The following is an 11,664-nucleotide window of genomic DNA, read 5'->3' as shown; positions in this document are numbered from 1 at the left end:
GGTCATCAGTGTGGACTCTAATCCAATATGACTGGCGTCATTTTTAAAAGGAGAGGAGACCCAGAATTGGAGACCCAGAGGGAAGACTATCATGTGAAGACAGAGGTAGAGTTGGGGTGGTGCTGCCACAAGTCAAGGAATGCCTGGGGCTGCGAGAAGTTGGAAGAGGCACAGGAAGATCCTGGCCCAGAGGTTTTGGAGGAAGCATGACCATGACAACATCTTGATTTAGGATTTCTAGGCTCTAGAAGTGTGATAGAATGTTTCGTTGTTTCAAGCCACCCTGTGGTGATTTATTGTAGCAACCCTAGGAAGCTAACCTAGCACCGTCTACCATGTGAACCAAGTACATGCTCCAGATGTAATTAAGGTAGCAACAGAGCAGAGCTGAAGAGCCTGAGGTTTGAGCTGGAAACATTTATTAACTTTGCAACCATAGGCAAGTTTTCTAACTACTCTCAATTCCTCATTTACAAGGTGGGATGGTGATAGTGTTGACCTCATATGGCTGTGAGGGTTATCAGTGAAGACATTTAGTGTTTGGCAAGTACTAAGGACACAGTAAATATACACTATTACTTTTTTTGTTTGTTTTTTTTTTGTTTACCTTATATTTATAAAAAATTATACTGGTCTTCTACAGTTGGGATATAAAGTTTTTCTTGAAATTAAATCTTAGATGAAAATTGAGTCAAAATGAGTATTCAGTAAATAACATAGTTGGTCTGTGGATACAGCAGACATGGTGAAGGTAATAAGACACTGATCTATTCTTGAGCACTTATGTATGCCATGCACATTTCAAAGCTCTCTGTATGTTTTAAGACATTGCATTCTTGACATCCCTAAGGAAGGTGCTATTATAACTCCATTTTCCAGAAAAGGAGTCTGAGTCACAAAAATGGTAAGTAGTCTGCCCAAGGCCACACAGCTGGTAACAGGCAGCCCAGCTCTTGAAGCTTCTGTGATTCTAACCTCTGCACAGAGTAGAGAAGGCTTCCACCACATGGTCGTACAAACCAGAATTTGCTCTACAGAGGTGAACTCAGCCTGGTCAGCCTTGAGAGGAAGTGTTACCTGTCCTTTCACCCGACCATCTCCACAACCAGTTCTATCTAAATCACTATTGGATGTCCAGAGCAGCTTCCAGGAACTAAGCCCCTTTGGGAAAAATTAAAGAGATGATGTTGGACATTTAATCTATGATCAAGTATTGCCCTCTCCAAACCAGCTACTGAAAAAAACCAGGCCTGACTGACAACTCTATTAAATGAAAATAAACCTATTTTTATTGTTTCATGCTAAAATACATATCGGGCTTCACAAGCTCACAGCTGGGGACAATACACATTTTTGGCAAAGGAGACTTGGGTAAAGTCTGTACTTTTGCATGGTCGACCCCTCCTGTAGATGGCAGTTCATGCGCAGGCCTCCGGCATAGTCGTCTTCTCTGCTGATAAGGGTGTGTGTGGACCTCTCCAGCAAGGTAGCCCCCCTCCCACTTTGCTTCCTCAGATCAGTCTGTGTGGTATAGCACATACTTAGCACTTCGTTATAGCCACAAACCCAAGCATGTAAAACTCTGGGCTCTGAAAGCATTGAGTCTACCCCAGCATCACAGATCATAGAACAGAATTCGTATATAGAAAGTTCTTTGAAAACAAATGGTAGAGGGGTCCTGAAGGGAGGTGTCTTAGGACTTCCGGTTTCCTCTAGAAGGACACATCAAGGCCAAGATAAAATGTTTTGACAAAAATACATGCCCTCCCCACCCAGGAGAGACATTATCCAACACTGAAAATTCACATGAGATACAGTAACTCTGTATGGAACATCTCATGACCTCAGTTTTACACCACGTTCTGAATGGTGCAAATCTGAGTTACTGGACCATGAAGACACCTTCTGTATGTTTTTCTTCTTATTAGAAAATTTATTTTTATTTTCCAGGATGCTAATGTAGAACAAATCTCTGATGATTCCATATGGGCAGATAACACCAACATATACGCATCAGATATTTCGAAGCAATCCACGTGGAGTGTTGTACCAATTCAGCAAACGAGCAAACAAAAAACTCTCCAAAGTTCTTGGCTTTGAAGTGGAATATACTAAGGAAGTAAGCTGCCAGCCTAGAACTCTCTATTTTTTGGAACGAAGATATGAAAATCTTGGAAGTTCTTTAAATGCCCGCTTTCCTGTGCAATAATTTTTATGTTGATATATTTTGTGTATTTTAGGCTTATTTATACAACATTCCGTAATGGATACATATTATACTCCTTTCATAAACATTATTCACAGACATATTAACTCATAAAGTTTTTCTTTTGGTCTATTAAAAACACTGGACTTAAAAAAAAAAAGTAAGTGGAGACACAAGAATCTACAACTTTTCTCCTTGAATTTGTTTTTGGAGGAGTGGATTTTTCTACCCATCCATTTTCTTCTTCATTTCTGCCTAGACAACACCACCTTCCCCTGACTGAACGTCATAATAAATAGCAACAATTTCAGGAGCTGAAACTCAGACTTCATGTTATAAAATGATTCTAGGGCAAATTTCTAGACTTCAGGTTGTCATTGTAATTATTCAAATCCATCCTTCTCTGCTTCCTTGCTGTTCCTACCATTTTTTGACCCACAACTATTTGGAATCTCTATGCTGGAACTGAGTGCAAAGATGTAGACTTTAGAAAATGGGGAGCTTTCCCTAAGTTTCTGGGTTTGACTGGGAACAAGTCAGATTCTTCCTTTTGTGTTTTAGAAAGTATTTGGTTTATTGATTAAACAGGCTCAAAGGAAAAGCGAAATCTCTTTGAACCCTCCATTATGAGCCACAGAAAGTTCCCACAGACTTAAAAAACATGTTAAGTGCAGCCCTCCTGCACTTAACTTTTCCATATAGTACTTATAAAATTAAAATTCCTTCCAACTGTGGAATTCTGTGACTTTACCTTGGAAGATGAAGTCACTAAAATTTGTGTGCAGGTGGGCTATAAGGCCTCCCACTAGTAACACATAGATTTAGGTGTCTGAAAGCTCACTTCTGTTTTCATCACTGCTGAGGCCAAGGAGCCAATCTGAATTCTTCCCAGAGAAAAATGGAACAACATTAGGTCCCAGTAGCCAAGAGAAGAATGAGGGCCAATTAGCAGTACTGTCTTTGACCATGTGTGAGAAGGAGGTGTCTTCATTGAACTCCTTCTGGAGTTCAGTCATACCTCCTGGCTTCTCACCCACCTCTCAGCAGAAAATGCCAGTACTTTGGGGCCTCTTATTGCTTATTATCACCTTCTCCTGTGGTTAACTGAGAGAAGTGTATGGTTATGAAGCCCAAGTTATTTATCCCAATAAAAACTGGGTGCCAGTTTAAGTTCCACATGTGACAACTCCACATGGAAGAAAACATTTCTGCAACTACAAATGCAGTTTGCTCTGATGGTGGTTTGGTTAGCACTTAAAAGACAGCATGTGTGAAAATGTCTACAAGCAGGACTGCATGAAGGACTGAGGGTGTCAGTGTAAAACCAGGATGCTGAACTTTAAACAACCAACACATTCCAGTGATGCTGCATTCCCATTGTAGTCTTTGATAGGACACTGTGCGCATTTAGAAATGAAATTCTTTCTGCTGACCTTAGATAAGGGAAGAGATGAAAATGTATGATTCCCCAAAATTTTAAGGGTGTGTGTGAATTTTACTTATCTGTGCAAAGTCAACACAGATAATCTAAAAATTATATATTTTAACGTGTTAAAAAATTTTTAAACCCAGGGGAAGAATGTCTTCTAATGGCTTGTTCTTTTTTCTACTCCTCCTCCTCCTCCTCCTCCTCCTCCTTTTTCTCCTTCTCCTTCTTCTTTCTCCTTCTCCTCCTCCTCCTCCTCCATCTTCTTTTTTTGGCTACTGGGGTTTTAACCCAGGGGTGCTTCATCACTGAGCTATACACCCAGTCCTTTTTATTTTTCATTTTGAGATGGAGTCTCACTAAGTCGCTGAGGGGCTTGCTAAATTGCTGTGGCTGGCCTTGAACTTGGGATCTTCCTGTCTTACCCTCCGTAATTGCTGGGATTACAGGTGTGCACCACTGTGCCCAGTTAATGCTGTGTTCTTCATGGTGACTTATTTATGAACATAAGAGGATGCACTGTTATAATTGATTTTTATATTTTTCTACTTGAAATAGCCTCTCTGAAAGCACTGCAGCCTTTGGTATCTATGTTAAAAAGTCAAAGATTTTTCTTGTCTGAGGTTCCTTATGTACCAGGTCCTTATTTCCTTGACCACTATTTTCTAATAGACATCTTCTGCAACAGAAGTTATGGGGGGTGGGACAGAATGGAATTGGAATGGAAAAGAATGAGGATGTGGCAGAGAGATATAGGATACTTGGTGTGGAGTCAGAGCTGGGGCCTGAAGGTCAGGGACATTTGTGAAGAAGTATTGGCCTCTGCAGATTGAACACCTGAGAGAGAATATTATGGTATCCCCTGCGTTGCTCTAAATCTGAGCTGGAGAGACAGGCCAGACTCAGCTGGAACATATTCGATAGCCTTCTTTTCATCTCTGAGGTGCCATGCTGTGACAAATTGGCAAGATCAAGTTTGGGGCTTTGACAACAGAAGTAAGAGGAGGGAGGGCAGCCTAGTCTAACCTGCCTCACTTGCTTTTCTCCATCCTTGTCCACTACCCGTTAATGCTGGTGGTGAAGACAGATCTGCTCTCTCTCCTATTACCCTCCTCATCTGGGGACCGTCAGTTTTTCTGTTCCATTCCTGGTGTTTGGAGAATGTCACATGGCCCACATACATTCACTGAGCAGCTTCCTTCCAAGCAGATTGTTTCCTCCAGCATTTCTGTTGTTGCTCATTCTTCCTGAGATGATTATGAAGTTAGGCTCTGCAAAGGCAAGAAAGATTTTAGAATCTGTTATGTGAGAAAGTGGTCTGGAAAGAACTACATTTAAGAAAAATTCTTAAGCCTTTTGGGCAGGAATTTGTCTTTTGTTTTCAGATTTTTTTTTTTTTTTCACAAGAGATGCTGTGTCCTCAATCTATCCTATCAGGAGATACATGGAAATAGCATCAATTTCCCCAGTGCTGGTGATACTCATTGGTCTTTTGGTGAAGGTGGTTGCCTACCAGATTTCTCCAGTAGGGCTGCAATTTTCCTCTTTGTGATTAATAAGTATCCTGTGAGGAGGTACTCTGAGGTTCTTCAAGCTTGCACCCCTAGTATCAGCACCCACTAATGTTTTTGCATGAACCAATTATTACTGCAATGGTTGCTGAATGGTGATGGCTAATTCCATCAACTGTCTGCACCTAGCAGTTGGTATACTACTGTGAGGAAGAGCTTTCCTTTCTCCCCGTTTCCTTATTTATATCAATAGGAACTCAGGGATTCCTATTTGATCCTATGGTTTATCATCTGTTATTGCCAAAACTGAATAATCAGTGTCTAATGATGAAGAAATAGCAGACAAACCCAACTCGAGAGACTCACTAGAAAATAAGTGACCTATACTCTTCAAAATACCAAGACCATGAAAGACCATGAAGCTTGAGCAATGGTTCCAGGTGAAAGGAAACCAAAGAGATGTGACAATCTTGTGCAATATGTGGATCTGGAAGGGACTCTAGACAAGAATTCTGCAAAAATTTTTGTATAAAGGAACATAGTAGGACAATTGAAAAAGCAGTAGGGCAATTGAATAAGATCTGCAGACTAGTTAGTAACATTACATCAGTGTTGATTTCCTGGCTTTCCCAGTTGTGTTGTGGTTACTACACAAGAGCATATCCTTGCTTTTAGAAAATGCACCCTGCAATATTTAGGAATAAATGGGCATTTGTTCTTCAACTTACTCTCAAATGGTTCAGGGAAAAAAAAAATCAAAATGAACATAGTAAAATGTTGCCATTTGAGAAACAGTGGATGAGTACACAGGAATATTTTGTACAATTTTAGCAAACATTTATGAAAGTCTGAAATTATTTAGAAAATAGGTTATAATTCATAAGATCCCAGAATTTCCCTGAGGCCTCAAGTGTTTGATTACCAAATGCAACCTGCATCCCTATCGTCCCCACATATATAACTTATGTCCCTCCTTCACTGTGCAATCTTTTGTTCCTTTTCTCTTCCTCAGGTGGAGAATGTTCAAGAGGACAGTGAAGACAAACCCCTCTACTAGCTTCTTGTGAGGAGAGGTTCAAATGTGGGTAATAGGAATGGGTTGGCCTCTATGATTTTGTTGTCAGTGCTTGGCAAAACCTTCACTGGTTGTTGCTCTTTTGTGTGAGAATAAAATCCGAAATGACCTTGCAGAAGGAGGAAAGAAGAAAACTGAAAGGATGTTGGGAAATTGACCTGATAAAATTTAGTAAGACCTGCTTTCTACTACACCCAGTCTTAGAGTTTGTCCACAAGCAAGTTTCCATGAAAACCCAGTAAAACAGGAAATATGTAGGAATTTTCCATGTCCTACCTAGTTTAGTTCATCAAGAGCCTGATTTTTTTTTCTATCTGGGACTCATGCTGATGTAACAGGCTAGATTGCTGTTTGAGAAAACTAGTAATGATAATAATGATCATAGCCTCATTCTTTGGGATGTGACATGAGACTGTCAGGTCTTGCACGCAACATTTATGAAAGTTGTACCCAGACCCTCTGTCTCCAAAGGCAGAACAACAGTCTGTGGCTCCGGGAACTGAATATACTAAAGGAGTTCAACCTTTCAAGCAAGCAACCATATTTGGGCTCAAAACTGGGCTTCTCTGAGCTCTTGGGGGCTGCAAGCACAGTGTAGCACGTGCTCATCTGCTAAAGTGTTCCACTCCACCCAACTGCGAGTAAGAGTTGTCACAGGCTCCAGGTGACTGCTTTGCATTCATCAGGAGAAGCAGGCAGGAATACCAAGCCCCAATTACTCAGATGCATTCTGAGTCTCACCACATCAATAAGTTACAAAGGATTTGGAGTGTTGCTATCTTTGCTACACACAACTGACTGTGGACAGAAGTTTCATTTTATTGTCATGAATTTGAGACCTTTAAGGAAAAGGTGACCTGTCTTCAACATGCCCTACCTTTCTTCCTTGTGCCTAGGGTAGTATCTGTATGGATGTAGGGCATCTGCCTGTGGAGAAGAGCCAACCTGTCCCCATCCCAGTAATGGCCACTTTTCTACACATCGTCCTGGTGTCAGCAGTTGGGAAAATGTCCCTCTTTGACTGGAGGCAAGGTTATTTCAAATGACTACATCTGGATCCCCTGGGAATAGTGGTGGTTTAGTGGCTCTTTTAACTACACTTGCTATGACATAGGATGTCTCAAAGCAAGTGCAGGGACAGTGAAGTAGTAAGGAAGCAACTGTCAAGGGAAGGCTGACTGCCACACGATCTTATGTTCCGGTTTGTGTTAAATGATGTAGAAAGAACCTCTACTCTAGATCACCTGACATTTTAATAGGAACCTGAAAATCCCATCGAGGGTAGGAGATGTGAATTTTCCCAAGGTCGGCATTGCGTAGTATCGGGGAAGTCCCTGATAGTGCTGTCTGTAGGTCAGGGGTTCAGGATTAGGCAGGTGATGGTTCTTTTTTCACTGACAACTCGAAAGACTCAACCATTTGAAGAAGGTACAGGATGGCTTCATTTGTGTCCTGCCTTAGGTGGGGTGGCAAGCAGCAGTCACACAGAGTCAGAACATCTGAGTTTATTTCCAAACTCCACCAATCCTAGCCTTGGGACTCCCTGGAGGTTGATATCCCCAGGCCTTAACTTCCTTGAGGGTAACAAGGGGACAGTAATTGCCTTACTCTGTATGGTTGTGGTGAGATCTTTAAGAGTCCATGGAAGCAAAGCACGTAGAACAGTATCAACATATATCAGAGACCTATAACTGCCGACTCAAGTCATAAATTAAAAGAGACTTCTTGAAGGCTACTCATGATGACCCTGCTTCTTGATTTTCTCAATGAATGGAAGACCCTATACATGGAAATAGATGGTAGCTTGCTGTCATGCTCATCGTTTGAGTTCTTTTGCCCATAAAAGTCTTTTTCAGTTTCTTGAGTTCTTAAACTCTTGCATATGAATATATAAAATGGAAATACTAATAGCTCAGTATTTACTTTATATCGATATTCAGAGTAGGCCTCTGTTATTATTCCCATTACATTATGAGAAAACTGAGATTCAGAGAGGTAAGGTGACTTGCCCAAAGTTGTACAGCCAGTCATGCTTCAGATATAACTCAGGTGTTCCAATTTTATAACTCAGGTGTTTTAATTTTGTAGCTCAGGCTCTTAATTGCCATGCCAGAGAAGGAGGGAAAGGGAAAGAGAGAATGAGAGAGAGAAGTGGGGGAGATACAGAGAGGCACAACTACCATAAGTATTTTCTAAATGCTTAAATAGGTATGGAAATTCAGTAAGTATATCCTAATGATAACAAAGGTGATTATATTTCATGCTTTGTCTACACAATTCCAAATGATAGAATTGATGGTTCTGATTTTTATTAACAAAATGACAGGTTGCTTTTTGCCTGTGGCACAGTTTTGCTTTAAAGGGCTGCAAGGGTCTGCCCCTTTGGAAGGTGAGCTCTTTGGCTCCAGCGTTCCTGCAATGCTGGTGCCTGAGTCCAGCCCCTTGTTTCAGAGATGGGGGATGGGGTGAGAGGAACAGGGTAGTGACCTGCCTTGCTGCTTGTGATAACTGCAGGAACACCTCCCTGAATTGGGCCTTCTTGAGAGGATTCATCTTATTTTCTAATTGTTCATCTAACAAATTCTTATATGATAACATTTGATAAGTGGAGTCCTGTTAGTTGAACCTACCCCACAGGGAGTCTCCTGGACACATTGAACTTTCTTTGCTCTCCCTGGACACGATCTGCATGTCTGGTTCCTTCTTAGTCTTCAGGTCTCAATTCAAATATCACCCCCTTGGAGATACCTTCAGGCTACTCCTGTAATGTAGCTCACCCCCCTCTGCTGTTCTGTCTCATCACTGTTTCCTGTGTGACATCTGTCATGTAGGAATTCTCCTGTTTACTATTCACTCCCTTTCCCAAAGGCAGGATGCCTTTGTGCTGTTCATTGTGTCTTGAGCTCCCGGAACAATACCTGGCACATAGTAGATGCCTGTCCCATTTCATTGAATGAAAAGTGAATGAATAAATGAATGAGATGTTATTGATTTTTACCCAGGAAGAAAACATTTTGTGATTTTAAATGGAGATGGAGTGAGATTGGCCTGGATCCCTAGGCCACAATGGCATGGCCAGCAGGGGTTAACTAATCAGCACATGCGTTTTCTGAATTGCAAAATGTGCCAGGGGCATTTAATTTCTGTTAATTGGTAGCAAGGAGGAGGAGTTGTTATCAAAATCACCAGCCAGCTGGAAGCTTTTCCATGTCAGCCTATTTGCAAATCAGACTGGACATTTCATAAATTGTGTCAACACTGGGAAGCTGCAAGTCCCCAGAGGGGCAACACCAGTGTGCTTCTGGCTGATTGGGGGTTAGAGCTGGCCCTAAATGCCCGACCTTCACCAGATGAGGTGGTGGGGAGTTGGGGAAAACTGGAGGAGAGAGGACGATGAGGGAGGTGGCATAAATGCATTTTAAAATACTGTCACATCACCTCAATCCTGGCACTATTTCCCAGCTTAAGTGAGAGGTGAAAGGAGCAATGAAGCCCAGATTTTTAGTCTTTTGGAGTTGACCCACCACTTTTCAACTGTGACCTTAGACAAATGATTTATCCTTTGGGCTTCAGATGTTTGAGCTATAAATAGGGGACTGATAACACTAGGGTCATGAGGATTTGGAGAGAAAATCTACATAGATAATAATAATGACAGCACACATTACAGAATGTTTTCTATGGGCTGGGCACTGTGCTAATGACTATATGTACATCATCGCACCTAATCCCCTCCAGACCTCTCAAGGAAAGCATAAGACCTCTACTTCACAGGTGAGGGACCAAAAGGCAGCAGAGGTTAAATGATTTGGCCACAGTGACCCAGACAGGAAATGCAGAGCCTGGATTTGAGTCCAGATCACTTGACTGCACTGGGCTCTCAACCACCCTATAGCAGACCCTCTAAGGAAATAGCTCAGAACCTGGCATTTAGAACATTCCTGATGAATGGCAGCTAGTAAGATTCTGTTCTTATATTAAGCTTTTCTTCCTCTCCCTGCTTCCCAGCCTTTGTCAGGCCTGCAGACTCCTCCAATGGCTACCACTTCTGGGACCCTTCTGCATGTAGGATCTCATCTACTTCTCTCATTTGATCTTCCCAACAATCCCATGAAGTGTTGAACATTGTTTCCACCTTTCAGATGAATGCAGAAAGGCACAGAGAGGTTAGTTAACCTGGTCCAAGGTCAGTCAGTCAAGAAGTGGTAGGGCCAGCATTTTAATCCAAGGACAGTGCAGGCACTGTCTCCTCCATACCACATTTCTGCATGTTGACCATCTTTCAGAATCTTTTCTCCTTGATGATGCTCCTTTATTGACTGTAGCACTCCCTCATTGTGCCCCTCTCTCACTTGTCTGTACAAAAGGGCCTAGCTTGTTACAGTGCTTTGTTTTGGAATTGTGCCTCCTCATCCATTTATTGGTAATATCTACCATTTATTGAAAACTACACTCAGTTGTGTGGATGTGTGTGATCACATTTAATTCCACCAAGAACCCGATTTGATCCCCATTTTACAGATGAATAGACTGAGGTCTAAGGAAACGCTGTAATTTACAAGTTTCTGAAGTCATTTTTGCCAGAGGAAACATAGTAAGTAACAAGCCTGGGACAAAACCAGGTGCTCTTGTCCAAATTTCATCATCTTAGCCATTACTTTATGTTGCTTTTCCAAATCTTGCGGAGATCTAGTGGATTGGGAAAACAGCTGGCATAGTGGCCCCCAAATCCTTGCTGAATGATGCTTTAAAATCTGGTCCTCTGTTGGAGACTCCCCTAATGAAAATGGTTTAAGTTCTCAAATTTGCCAACATCTAAAAGCAACTTAAGCTTAAAAAAAGAAAGAGAAATCAGTTTATAAATAGAATGTGCAGAACAGAATATTTGGAAATGTGGTTGTGATAGCTAAAATTAGCCTTCCCTTCAAAACAGTATCACCCTTCCTGCCTGACTGCTCTGTTCCCTGTTGTGGAGGCTGGCGCACTCTCTCTCTGGCTGTGACAGATGTGTCTCCTTCGTGAAACGCAGTCTTCCACTCTCCTGCACAGAGATATACAACATTTCCCAAGGAACTGGGAAGAAGGTGGTGGTGATGGGGGGCACTAAGCTGGGCACAATCCCTTTGATGCAATATTTATTTGAATTCCTTTTTTGCCCTCCAGGTCTGTTTGAGCTGTTTCCTTATGTTTTGCCTAAAACTTGATTTTTCCTTATTTGTGAGGGTCTCCTGAATGCAATAGATTTTCCAGTCTTCTTTGATGGCCTGGGAGTGGTTATTTTCATGGGAAGGAGGTCAGGATGGCTCTGGGTGACTTATAGCATTCAAACCCTGTCTTGCAAATGACTCTTATCAAGCAGATTGGTCACACTAGCTCGGGTTCCAATAGTATCAATACAAAACACACACACACACACACACACACACACACGCGCACAAAATGACCT

General features: G+C 41.7%; 1 protein-coding gene across 1 annotated transcript in view; it reads right to left on the bottom strand.

The window, feature by feature from the left end:
* Window positions 1-4,070: 4,070 nt before the first annotated feature.
* Sh3rf2 (SH3 domain containing ring finger 2) overlaps window positions 4,071-11,664 on the bottom strand; it is a 139,696-nt gene continuing 132,102 nt past the window's right edge. Inside the window, exon 11 of the mRNA XM_047556387.1 lies at window positions 4,071-4,903. The gene's annotated coding sequence lies outside the window, so the exon portion shown is untranslated. The remainder of the gene's footprint in view (window positions 4,904-11,664) is intronic.

Source organism: Sciurus carolinensis, chromosome 6 (assembly GCF_902686445.1).
Source record: "Sciurus carolinensis chromosome 6, mSciCar1.2, whole genome shotgun sequence".
NCBI lineage: Eukaryota > Metazoa > Chordata > Mammalia > Rodentia > Sciuridae > Sciurus > Sciurus carolinensis.
The sequence above is the reverse complement of the archived record's forward strand: the minus strand, read 5'-3'. Positions and strand labels throughout refer to the sequence as shown.